This window comes from Dipodomys ordii, unplaced genomic scaffold (assembly GCF_000151885.1).
Source record: "Dipodomys ordii isolate 6190 unplaced genomic scaffold, Dord_2.0 Scaffold7, whole genome shotgun sequence".
Lineage (NCBI taxonomy): Eukaryota > Metazoa > Chordata > Mammalia > Rodentia > Heteromyidae > Dipodomys > Dipodomys ordii.
In genome coordinates, this window is record NW_012267223.1 from 503,422 (window position 1) to 516,032 (window position 12,611).

The 12,611-nt window shown below is 47.6% G+C and overlaps 1 protein-coding gene across 1 annotated transcript in view; it reads right to left on the bottom strand.

Annotated features, from left to right (window-relative positions):
- The window catches only part of Rptor (regulatory associated protein of MTOR, complex 1), a 339,456-nt gene that overhangs the window by 250,761 nt on the left and 76,084 nt on the right, over positions 1–12,611 (bottom strand). The window lies entirely within an intron of this gene.

Below are 12,611 nucleotides of genomic sequence, written 5' to 3' on the forward strand. Positions count from 1 at the left end.
ACCCAGCTTAGTCATTAAGACTCTTTTTTTTTTTCTTTTTTTTTTGTCGTCCATGGGGCTTGTGCTCTGGGCCTGGGCACTGTCCCTCAACTCTTCAGCTCAAGGCTAACCACTTGAGCCACAGTGCCACTTCTGGTTTTCTGGTGGTTTAGTGGAGATAAGAGTCTAATGACAAGGGGGCTGGGAAGGTGGCTCAGTGGTAGAGTGCTTGCCTTGCATGCCTGAGGCCCTGGGTTCGATTCCTCAGCACCACATAAGCAAAAACAAAAAAGCCGGAAATGGTGCTATGACCCAAGTGGTAGAGCGCTAGCCTTGAGCTGCAGAGCTGAGGGACAGCGCCCAGGCCTAGAGTTCAGGCCCCACGACCGGACCAAAAGAAAAAAGAAAAGAAAAGAAAAGCAATCAGAGAGGACTGGGGTGTACTGAAGTAACAGATCATTCCCTTAGCAAGTGTGAAGCTCTGAGTGCAATCACTAGCACCACAAAAAGAAGTCACAGAACGTCACAAGACTTTAAAACAGAAGCGCTCATCCCACGCCCCAGCCCTCAGAAGCAACCTCTTGCAGCTGGCGGATGTTTCCTGATTCCGTGTGAGGCTCTTTCTCCCCTTGCCTGCTCGGCTCTGCTCCCCTTGCCTGCTCGGCTCTGCTCCCCTTGCCTGCTCGGCTCTTTCTCCCCTTGCCTGCTCGGCTCTTTCTCCCCTTGCCTGCTCGGCTCTTTCTCCCCTTGCCTGCTCGGCTCTTTCTCCCCTTGCCCGAGCCTTCCACAGCGATGCCATCTTTGCCTTAAACTAATATTCTGTGCTTTACCATCTAGCCAGGAAAACACTGAGTGTATCAAGCCAACATCGTTGGTAGTGTTTTCTCTGGAGCATTCCTGGATTGTCTATCTCCTTGTTTAATTACCACCTACTTCCCAAAAATGCAATCCACAATTACAAATCCACATACTTACTCATCAGCTACTCTTCCCCCTGTCTCAGCCACCCACTGTAAAATCCCACCTTGGTAGAAGACTGTAAGATTTCTCTTTGTAGACAGTAAATGGCGCCTAGGAAAAGAGCCTGCAGGGAGCTGCGGGCAATGAGGAAGGATGGAGGTTCTGTCAGCCTGTCACTGGAGTCCCAGAATGAGAGCATCATTAAAAACTCCCCCAGTTTGTCATTCAAGAAACTCAATGAGCCACAAACAGGATAAAGCCAAGGAAATCCAAATCCAGATGCTTCATAAGAATCAGCTCACACACAGGGGATCCGATCAGTGATGGGGAGCTCTGGGCTTCCTAACAACATGAAAACAGACAAGATGCATCAAGGCCTTCAGAATTCTCCAGGAAAACAATTTAAATCTAATATTTAACTTTCAGAGAATAAAATAGAGGCATGTATGCATATGTAAATCTGTGTCTCCTGTCCTTTTCTTGTAAACCACAGAAGAAAATAACAAAAGAGCAGGAAACAGGACAGGGAGGCAAGGAGGACTGCTCAGAGTCCCAAGAACCAGGTCTAGGGGCAGGAGTCCCACAGGTCCCAGAGTGTCTCAAAGAACCACAAAAGGAGGGAAATGGATTGAGAACTGTGAAGTTTTCTGATGGTGTCTGGAAGATGTACTGTAATACATGTAGAAAAGCAAGTTCATCATAGGTTCACAGAAAATTTAGAAATAACTAGGAAATCTGTAAGCATGTACAATCAGAGGAACCAACTGGAGACCACAGGGAAGTGGTGTGTGTGTGTGTGTGTGTGTGTGTGTGTGTGTGTGTGTGTGTGTGTGTGGAACCAACTGGAGACCACAGGGAAGTGGTGTGTGTGTGTGTGTGTGTGTGTGTGTGTGTGTGTGTGTGTGTGTGTGTGTGTGTGTGTGTGTGTGTGTGTGTGTGTTGAACTCTGGGCCTGGGCGCTGTCCTTCAGCTCTTCAGCTCAAGGTGAGTGCTCTACCACTTGAGTCACAGCGCTACTTCCAGTTTTCTAGTGGTTTATTGGAGATAAGAGTCTCACGGACTTTCCTGCCCAGCCTGGCTTTGAATGGCAATCCTCAGATCTCAGCCTCCTGAGTAGCTAGGATGACAGGCATGAGCCACCGGAGCCTGGCTTGGGCTTTTCTTATTATGGCATTTAGTGCTATTTAATTTTCTAACTATGTTTGTTACTTTTTTAAAAATTACTCACCAAATTAAGTAATGAGGTTCTACAGGTAGAAGGGACCTTCACCCATAGATATATCAAAGTAATCAGGGACTTTTTAATACAGAAGTGTCAGGCCCTCCACTTTTAGAAACTAATACATAGCCAGAGCTGCTCACCAGCTCTGGGAGCTAAGGGCAAAGTGGTGAAAACCAGGTTCTAAATAATATCTCTGGAACACTGGTGCTAAGTTTAATGTCAATCTTCTCTTTGTTCAGTAGGAACACAGTTCTAGGGCCTTAAAACAACTTCAGTCAAGTGAGCTGCAACCTGAACCAAGACTAGCAAGGGACAGGGACAGATAAGGTTCCCAAACAACAAGGTGGGGGCACCCATGTAGACGCACAAAGCACAGGGAAGTCAAAGCCAGTTTTCGCACACAGAAACCATTCAAACTGCTGCGGGCCACACGGAGGGCCTCATGAAAGAGAGTGAGGCAGGGGTGGGAGGCGGCAGCCAGGGCCCAGCGGACACACAGCATCCACAGACAAGGGAACCATCTTCCCCATGCGGTCTGCCGTGAACTGCACCTCGTGCATGTGGTTCTGAGTCGTGCCGCGGGGACAGGGACATGGTAACCAGAGAACCACGGGGACCGCCTTAGCAGAGGCTGCCCGACACCCCTTTCCCAGGCCTCAGACACAGCGCCCATGATCCACAGGAGGGGACCAACTGAGTGAGACTGTCAACTCCGATCTGCAAGCAAGACACACAATTAACTATTCCCCTCAAAGAGTGTAAGACTGTGAGTGGGAGAGGAGAAGAAATGAAGACAATAATGGTGTATGTGACGCTGTAGTCAAACTGTAGCTAAAACACGTGCGTGAAGAAGTGTGGGCGTCCGGGCTGCAGGTGGAGTGAGTCCGTCTTACTGAGTGACTGCGCCAGGGCTGCTTGGGCTCCTGCTGTCTGAAGAGAACCTGGGAAAGAGCCCGTACACTTCCGGGAAGCAGATGTGATCATGAAGTGGGTGGATGGGAAAAGCAAATGGTAATGGCATTTGTGGAAAACTTGTTTTTGTTTTTTCTTTTTCCTGCCGTTAAGGTTTTTGGTATGATCCTTCTGCATTTCCTAACACTCAGAACATTACATCTAAAGGAGCTGAAGTCTAAAGCTCTCAGAGCAAACTGCCGGTGCTAGCACTCGGCCAGCTACAAAAGGTAGTCCTGTCATCAACACATACATACAAGCCCAAGGCCCAAGCGCCGCCCACTTTTCTCCCCAAGACCTACCCTCCCCCCGTCAACCACTCACCTCTCATCTCCAGGCAGCACTCCAGCCTGACAGGTTCCTGAAAAGCACACCCTGGGGCAGGCACGGGCCACCAAGAAATGTGTCCTGCCTATGTTCCCACTCAGATCAGACACAAATAACAACTGGAACACAAGCCGCCACGGGCCTGGGGATGTGGGTATCAGGAGCAGGTGAGCAACACTTCGGGGCTACAGGGAACTTGTTCTGGGCCTGTTTCTCCAGAGTGTGATCGGCGGGGAAATTTTACCTAACTACACACTTGGGTTAGGTGCAATTTTCTGTATGGGTATGCTTCAATAAAGATTTAAAATCAAAAGAAAACATAGAACTCATTGTTCAAAGAATCTTTGTACTTCTTTGTGCCTTGAATTTAGTAGACACTTAACAAACATTTGTTAATTGACTTATTAACTGAGTACTGCCTACTAGATTGAGTGTAAATTCTCTGTATGCCTTTCAAGGATTCTGCCACTAATTAGCTGTATAACCTTGAATGACTAATTTTTGATTGAGAAAATATATAATGGCAGAAGGGCTACTTTGAAATTAGAAATGGCTCTTAATGACTGATATTATTCATCATAATATCACATCACTGTGTTTTATAATTAGTAGTATATGAAGCGAAGGGCCTATCTCCTTACTGGGCTCAAGGACAAAGCCAGAAGACACGCTGCTGAGCAGCGCTGGGCAGGCGCCCCCAGGCCAGCCAGAGGACCTGCAGGCCTACGATTACAGTAAAAGATCCTGGGCACCTAGGGAAGGAGCACAAGTTGTACTGGAGCCAGCTTCTACCAGCTGGTCCTGTCCAACCCACTAAGCCTCTCACTCCACAGAACAAATTAAGTTCCTGTGCTGTCTTCTGCTGACAGAGAAGAGCCAGCGTGCTGGTAGAAGCAAAAAATCTACAGGAGCCATCTTCTACCAGCTGGTCCTGTCCGACCCACCATGCTTCTCGCTCCACGTGTCTACAGAACCAGTTAAGTTCCCATGCTAGGCTCTACTGTTACAGAAAAGCCAGGAAGTGGACAGATTTCCAACAGACTTCAGGGAATGTCTGAGGTGCCCTGCTTCAAAACTGAGGAGGGCTCATGGTTCACCCACTAGAAGAGCACAAGGGAAGAGGAGCCGAGCGATGCCCCAACCTCCCTCAGAGGGGGAACGGGGCTACTTACCCTCAGACTCCAGCACAGTGGGACAGAGAATACAAGGTTTTGAATGAGATCCCCAAGATCCCAAATACAGGCCAGAGCTGTGCCAGAGCACAGGCAGCCAGGGCCACAGACCCCAGAAGTGCTCCGCCCTCGGTCCCTCCACTTTCCTGCACCTGCCGCGCTGCTGCCGCCTGTGTGCCAGCACTCTCTGAGCCCAGGACACCCCAGGGCTGAGCCCCTCCTGGCTGTCACTCACAGGCTCAGGTATCATCTCCCAGCTGCAACCTAAGCACCCAGAGAAAAGAGCAGCACTCATAGCTCTTCTGTTACAGCACTGTGCTTAACATGCACTTTTCACATGAGCATTTGCACATCAGCCTATCTGCTGAACAGACTGATGCCCAGGTTTGCTGCAAGAACCAATGGCAGAAAATGTGTAAGTGCTCCCCGGGTTCCAGGGCTATACCAAGGGCAGCATCAGTATCTTAGATCATCTGCACAGATCATCTGTGAGCCTGTGCCAATCCTGGGGCCTGGACACCCTCCCTGAGCTTTTTGCTTAAGGCCAACACTTGAGCCATAGCTCTACTTCAGGCTTTTTGGTGCTTACTAGAGATAAGTCTCATGAAGTTTCCTGCCTGGGCTGACTTAGAACTGCAATCCTCAGATTTCAACCTCCTGAGAAGGATTACAAGCATGAGCCACTGATGTAGAACTTTGCACAGGGTATCTTAATGATCCCAAGTGGATTGAATAGAGAAGCTACTTTGTAGCCTCCAAACAGTTACTGGGTTAACAGAATTACCATGCATCTCAAACACCCTTAGCATTCTTGTCTCATCTGATATACAGCTATCATGTACTAGCACATAAGGCATTTTGCCAGGCTCTGGTGGCTCATGCCTATAATCGTAGCTACTCAGGAGGCTAACTTTTGAGGCTCACGGTTTGAATTTAACCTGTATAGAAAAGTCTGTGATAGTCTTATCTCCAATCAACTACTCAAAAAAAAAAAAAAAAGCTGTAAGTAGAGCTGTATTTAACTCAAGTGGTAGAGCACTAGAAAAAAATAGGAATAGTGTCTAGGCCCTGAATTCAAGCCCAGGACTAGCACCAAAAGAAAAAGAGACTTCTGCTTAAAACTAAACAGAATTACCCTATGATCAAGCAATCCCACTAGTGGGCATTTAACCAAAAGATCACAAATCAGGATACAGTAAAGCCATCTACACAACCATGATCACTACTTCACTATCCACCATGACCAAGGTATTGAAACAGCCCCAATGTCCTCAGGGGATGAGTGGATCAAAAAAATGTGGCATAGTCACACAATGGAATTTTATGCTTCCATTAAGAAGGATAATACTAGCCGGGCGCTGGGGGCTCACGCCTGTAATCCTAGCTACTCAGGAGGCTGAGATCTGAGGATCGCGGTTCAAAGCCAGTCCGGGCAGGAGAGACCGTGAGACTCCTATCTCCAATAAACCACCAGAAAACCGGAAGTGGCGCTGTAGCTCAAGCAGTAGAGCGCTTGCCTTGAGCTGAAGAGCTGAGGGACAGCGCCCAGGCCCAGAGTTCAAACCCCACGGCCGACACACAAAAAAAAAAAGAAGGATAATACTAAATCGTTTGCAAATGAATGGACTGAGGGAAAAAAAACTCTGTTAAATGAAGTCAGGCCCAGAAAAACAAAGGACACGTGTTTTTTTCTCATATGTGAAAGGTAGAACTAATTTATAAATGTACAAGTAGACACATATGGGGTTGTACACAAACTGCATACAAATTGTTACCTAAAATATGGTATTTGCAGAGGAGAATTCAAATGGTGTATTTCCTTAGAAAAACTAACTCATAGCCGGGCGCTGTTGGCTCACGCCTGTAATCCTAGCTACTCAGGAGGCTGAGATCTGAGGATCCCGGTTCAAAGCCAGTCCGGGCAGGAGAGACCGTGAGACTCCTATCTCCAATAAACCACCAGAAAATCAGAAATGGCGCTGTGGCTCAAGTGGTAGAGCGCTCGCCTTGAGCTCAAGAGCTGAGGGACAGCGCCCAGGCCCAGAGTTCAAGCCCCACAGCTGACCAAAAAAAGAAAGAAAGAAAGAAAGAAAAAAGAAAAACTAACTCATGCTCCAAAAAATGAATGCCAGGAAACTGATACTTGACGGGGAGGAATCAAATGAATGGTTCCATTCTGAAGACTAAGAAGGTACCTTATTATATATAAAATGTGAGCCCATTCCCTCCCCAGCTGGCCTCAACTCTCCATCTTTTTATTTTAAGTGAAGGGTTAACTCCATTTTTCGGACGGGGCGGGGGGGGGCGGGGGGTCGGTTGTGGGGCCTGAATTCTGGGCCTGGGCGCCGTCCCTCAGTTCTTCAGCTCAAGGCTAGCACTCTGCCACTTGAGCCACAGTGCCACTCCCGGCTTTTTTTCTTTTTGCTTATGTGGTGCTGAGGAATTGAACCCAGGGCCTCATGCATGCAAGGCAAGCACTCTACCACTAAGCCACTTTCCCAGCCCCTCAACTCAACTCTCCATCTTAAGTTCTAGTCTATCATTTTCACCTGGGCCAGCAAAGCCCTGCTGGAAATCCTGCAGTCATCCCTCACTGCACCTGAAAGCCAATAGGTGGGGCTGGCAAGGAGGTGCCTGCCTCAGGTGAGGGAACAGTGCTGGCCTGGAGTAAGTGGTCACGTCCAGCCACGCTCAGGGCCAACAGGAAAGGTACAGAGGGGTGACCTATATGTCATGCTGACTCCAGGCAGTTACAACAGTGGACTAGAGAAACTGGACGGACAGAGAAGCAGTTCACACAGGAGCAAATCTAACTTTTGGATCAGGGAATCACAGGTAAGGAAGTTCCTTAAGGTTCCAATGGGAGACACAGTACACACAACATTGAGTACAAACACAGTTTTTATCCAGGCAGGCACAGACACAAAAACAAAGGCAAGCACACAGACAAGCACACATGCACACACATGCGCACGTGCACACAAGGGTATTCAGCGGGCACTGCTGTGGAACAATACACCACTTTGATGAGAATTCCTTAGCTTCTAACTACTGTATTCCAGCAAAAGAAACTGGGTTCTTTGAGCCCCTAAACTGACTACAGATAGGGCAGGAAAAGAACTGGCAGAGAAAGCAAAGGTGCTGAGTGGATGATAGAGGTTCAAAAACACAGGCCAGGGGAGGTGGTTCGCTGGCTAGCTGGGAGCCCAGCACGGCCCCCAATTAAAGACACTATTGCCTCATAATCCATGGGGCAAAAATGGACGTGTGCCTTCAGAGGGATGAAGCTGTGGGCAGAGGGGAGCTGTCAGCAGTGGCTGCCAGAGCGCATGGACGCGGGCTCCCCTGGAGTTGGCTCCAAGGCAGTCCAGCAGGTCCGGGCTCTGTCGGGAACGAAGCTCTGTGAACCTCACACCTTGATTTAAAAAAAGAAAAAAAAAAAAGGAGCCCAAACAGTGAGTCCAGACAGCACTCTTCTGCCCAAACCAGAGACACTGGAGAACATGGCAATCCCTCGAGGAAGCCAAGAGAAGGCTGAGGACCTGTCACAGAGAAAGACACCGCGAAGGCAGCGTCCACTGTCAGGTCTCTCCATCGCTCAGGTACCTATGAGTACCAGCTGCTGTACTGGCTCAACTATCCCTTCTTCGAAGAAGAGGAGTCAAATGTACGCCAGTGAACATGAAGTATCCTGACCCACGGGGGCGGGGCTGCACTGCCTCCAGACGGCTCAGCTACAGACACTGGTGTCTCACACTGACCAGCAGAAACACTGCGGGAGGCACCAGGGAGCTTTAAATTTTCTAGTAGCCACATTTGCAAAGTAAGAATAGAAGAAACTGACACAATTAATCTTAGCTAAAAATTCAAGGTTTAATTTGCACACATTATTTAATCTAGTATCTACAAAATCATTTCAACGTGTGATCAATACCTTGCTAGAATACTTTCTGTTCTTCCATTTTGTGTTTTAAGCTGACGGCTGCATTTCAGGTGCTCAACAGCCACTTGTGGCTGGCACCCTTAATGGAACACAGAGACTCCATCCGTCCCATCCATTTGCCGGCCTGTCCACCTTCTCCCAAGCATCTTTCATAAACTCTTAGTGTCGTGAGATACACTAAAAAGTTCCTGAAGTCTACCTTCTCATTGAACAGAGTAACAGCCCAGGCTGATCAAAGGAAGTTTCTGAGCTGAAATTCAAAAAGAGCTGTAAGAGAAATTATTAGATATGGAATGTCTACTGTGAGTCAGCCCTGAGACTGCTGTGCAGATTTGTTTGTTAGGTTCTGTGCTTGCTCTTGTGTTTGATTATCCAGTTTGACTCTCCTTCCTATCTGGAAAATTTAACAGAAGTATGTTTCACAGCTGGGCACCAGTGGCTCACACCTGTAATCCTAACTACTTAGGAGGCTGAAACCTGAGCATCGCTACCCTTTGCAGAAAGGCTGTATCTCTGTGGGCACACACTGAGCATCCAGTTCAGGATGCTTCACCCTGAAACACCCAACAAAAGAGTAAAGGGGGTGGCTGTAAGGCAGGCTGTCATCTCAAGACATCCAGACGGCACATCTGCCAAAGAAACCAGGAAAAGACGCTTTTCCCTCCAGTTCAAAGAAGGATAAATTGTAATTTCTGTTAAAGTTACAAAGGGAACTTCTGCTTCAGCTGGAATTTTTTTTTAATCTACTCCAATCCTATGGTGGAGAGGCAACATCATGATTCTTGTGCTCACCAGAAATCTGAAATGACAGGATGCTAAACAAACTAAATTCCTTGAGACCAGAGCCCTGTGAGAAGGAAACCAAACACAGAAACTGCTGCTATCTGGGAAGAGTGAAGCCAATTTTTTTTAAAAAGGTGCCAGTGTCTCATACCTGTAACCCCAGCTACCTGAAAGACTGAGGAGGATTATAGTTCTGATGCCAGCCTGGGCAAAGAAATTCTCCAGACTCCATCTCCAGGGAGAAAAGGCAGATGTGGTGCCCATAAGCCTGGGATCCCAGCAAAAGTGGAACGCTGAAGGGGGATGGCAGCTCAGGCACACATTGGGTAGGAAGCAAGACCTACCTCAAAAATAACCAGCAAAAACAGGGCTGCCAGGTGGCTCACGCCGGTAAATCTGAGCTACTCAAGAAGCTGAGATCTGAGGATTATGGTTCAAAGCCATGAGACTCTTTAATTAACCAGCTGAAAACCAGAAATGGAGCTCAAGGTAGAGCACCAGCACCAGGGACAGTGTCTAGGTCCTGAGTTCAAGCCCCACGACCAACAAAAAAAAAAAAAAAAAGGAAGGAGGGGACCCTGGGGAATAGATCACCAGTGGTTCGCCTGCCTAGTAAGTGCAAGACCCTGAATTCACACTCCAGCACCACAGAGAGGAGAGGAGGTATGAGGGGAATCACTGAACATGCGACCTAGTAATTCCTGTTCTAGATACTGCCTCACCAAAGACCACGTCCACACAAAGACCCACCGTCAACAGGAAGTTTGTCAAATAATAATTCCTGTTCTAGATACTGCCTCACCAAAAACCACGTCCACACAAAGACCCACCGTCAACAGGAAGTTTATCAAATAATTAGACAAAACTGGAATTACCTCAAACCTCTATCAACTGGTCAATGGGAAAAACTATAATCCAACCAACAATAGTACAATAAAATTATGGAGAAGCAGAACAAGTTATTAATACATACAACAGCACAGCTGACAGTCCAGTGCATTCTTTTTTTTTTTTTTGGGTCCGGTCGTGGGGCCTGAACTCTGGGCCTGAGCGCTGTCCCTCAGCTCTTCAGCTGAAGGCTAGCACTCTACCACTTGAGCCACAGCACCACTTCTAGCTTTTTCTTATGTGGTGCTGAGGAATCGAACCCAGGGCCTCAAGCATGCAAGGCAAGTGCTCTACCACTGAGCCACCTTCCCAGCCCCGGTCCAGTGCATTCTAAGTCAAAGAAGCAAGATGTGAAAACAACATTCTCACAACCATACTGATTCCCCTCACAGCATGTTCTATAAAAAGGAAAAGGCAAGCTCAAAAATCAGGTCCTGCTTTCCAGGCACTAAGGACAGAGGAGAAGGGCACAGATCACTCTCTTACTGTGAGGGTATGCTCTGTACCTTGACTGCACTGCAGTCACACAGTCATGCTTTTCCAACGTATTCCCTGCACCATTTTTTTTTTTTTTGGGTCCGGTCGTGGGCCTGAACTCTGGGCCTGGGTGCTGTCCCTCAGCTCTTCAGCTCAAGGCGCCACTTCTGGCTTTTTTTTCCCCCCTGCTTATGTGGTGCTGAGGTATCAAACCCAGGGCCTCATGCATGCAAGGCAAGTGCTCTACCACGGAGCCACCTTCCCAGCCCCTCCCTGCACCATTTTTGTGTGTGAAGTGGCCTCTGAAAAGCTCTGTGTTGATGGTTTAGTCCTTGGCTGGAAACTGGGTCATGGGACAGTAACTTCATCAATGAATTGACCCACAGATGGGTTCATGCTGAATGGGCTTGCATGTGAGGCTGGCGGGAGGAAGTAGCTAATGAAGGGCTTATCTTGTGAGGCACCTTCCTGCCTTTCTGCTTCCTGGCCAACCAGGAGGTGAGCCGTCTGTGCCACACGCTCCCACCTCTATTATGTTCCTGTCTTGCTTCAGTCCTGAAGCAGTGGAGCTAGGCAACATGGATTGAGATCTCTGAAGCTGTGAGACAAAATAAAGTCTTTCCTTCTTCAACTTGCTTACATCAGAGATTCTGTCGCTGTGGTGGATGGAAAGCTATACAATTCAATGCCCAAAAAGGTGAATTTTACTGGACATAAATTGTAATAAATCTGAAGCTACAGGAAAAAGTAGGTAATGGTGAAATGGTTAAGACTGAAGATGGAAAAAACTATTGTCAAAGCATCTGATAATAGACTACTATCAGAAATATATAACGATGTCCACAACAGAGTTCTTTAAGCAACTAACCCAATTCAAAAAAGGCTAGAGGCCTAAAGAGGTATTTCTCAGCCATAGATATACTGGTGGGCGGTAAGCCCAGACAACGTTGACTGACATCATCAGTCATTTGGAGAATGCAAATCAAACCACAATAAGGTACCACCTCATACCCCTTAGGATGGCTACTGTCAAAAAACAAAAACAGGGGCACTAGTAGCTCATGCCTGTAATCCTAGCTACTCAGAAGGCTGAGATCTGAGGATTGTGGTTCAATGCCAGCCTAGGCAGGGAAATCAGGAAAACTCTTATCTCCATTTAACCAACAGAAAACCAGAAGTGGTACTGTGGGGCAAAGTGATAGAGCACTAGCATTGAGCAAAAAAGCTCAGGGACAGCAACCATGCCCTGAGTTTAAATCCTATAACCAAAAAAATAAATAAATAAAAATCCAAAACAAGGGAGAGGGGGGAAACTGGGGAAATAATGTACTCAATTCCTGACTTATGTCATGGTGACCCCTCTATGTAACACCTTAATAATAACAATAAAATTGTATTTTCAAAAAGATCCAAAACAGTAAATGCCGTCAAAGATGTGGAGAAACTGGAACTCCTGTGCTCTGCCAGGAAGGAGGAGAACGGTGTGCCCGCTGTGGAGATCAGGAGAGCAGCCTCTCCAAGACTGAAAGTAGAGATGCGTGATCAAGGCACATCATATACATGCATGGATGTGGCAAAAGGAAAATTCCTTGGCACAACTAACTGATGCTAACATGGGAAAAGAGAAAACATGAATGAGGGCAAATGGGGGTGAAGCACTTGATATGCATGTAGTAGATTAAGATGGAGCGATCGTTTTAAGAAGGAGGGAATAAGGGCTGGGAAGGTAGCTCAGTGGTAGAGTGCTTGCCTTGCATGCATGAGGCCCTGGGTTCGATTCTTCAGCACCACATAAGCAGAAAAAAAAAAGCCGGAAGTGGCGCTGTGGCTGGAGTGGTAGAGCGCTAGCCTTGAGCTGAAGAGCTGAGGGACAGCGCCCAGGCCCAGAGTTCAGGCCCCATGACCGGAC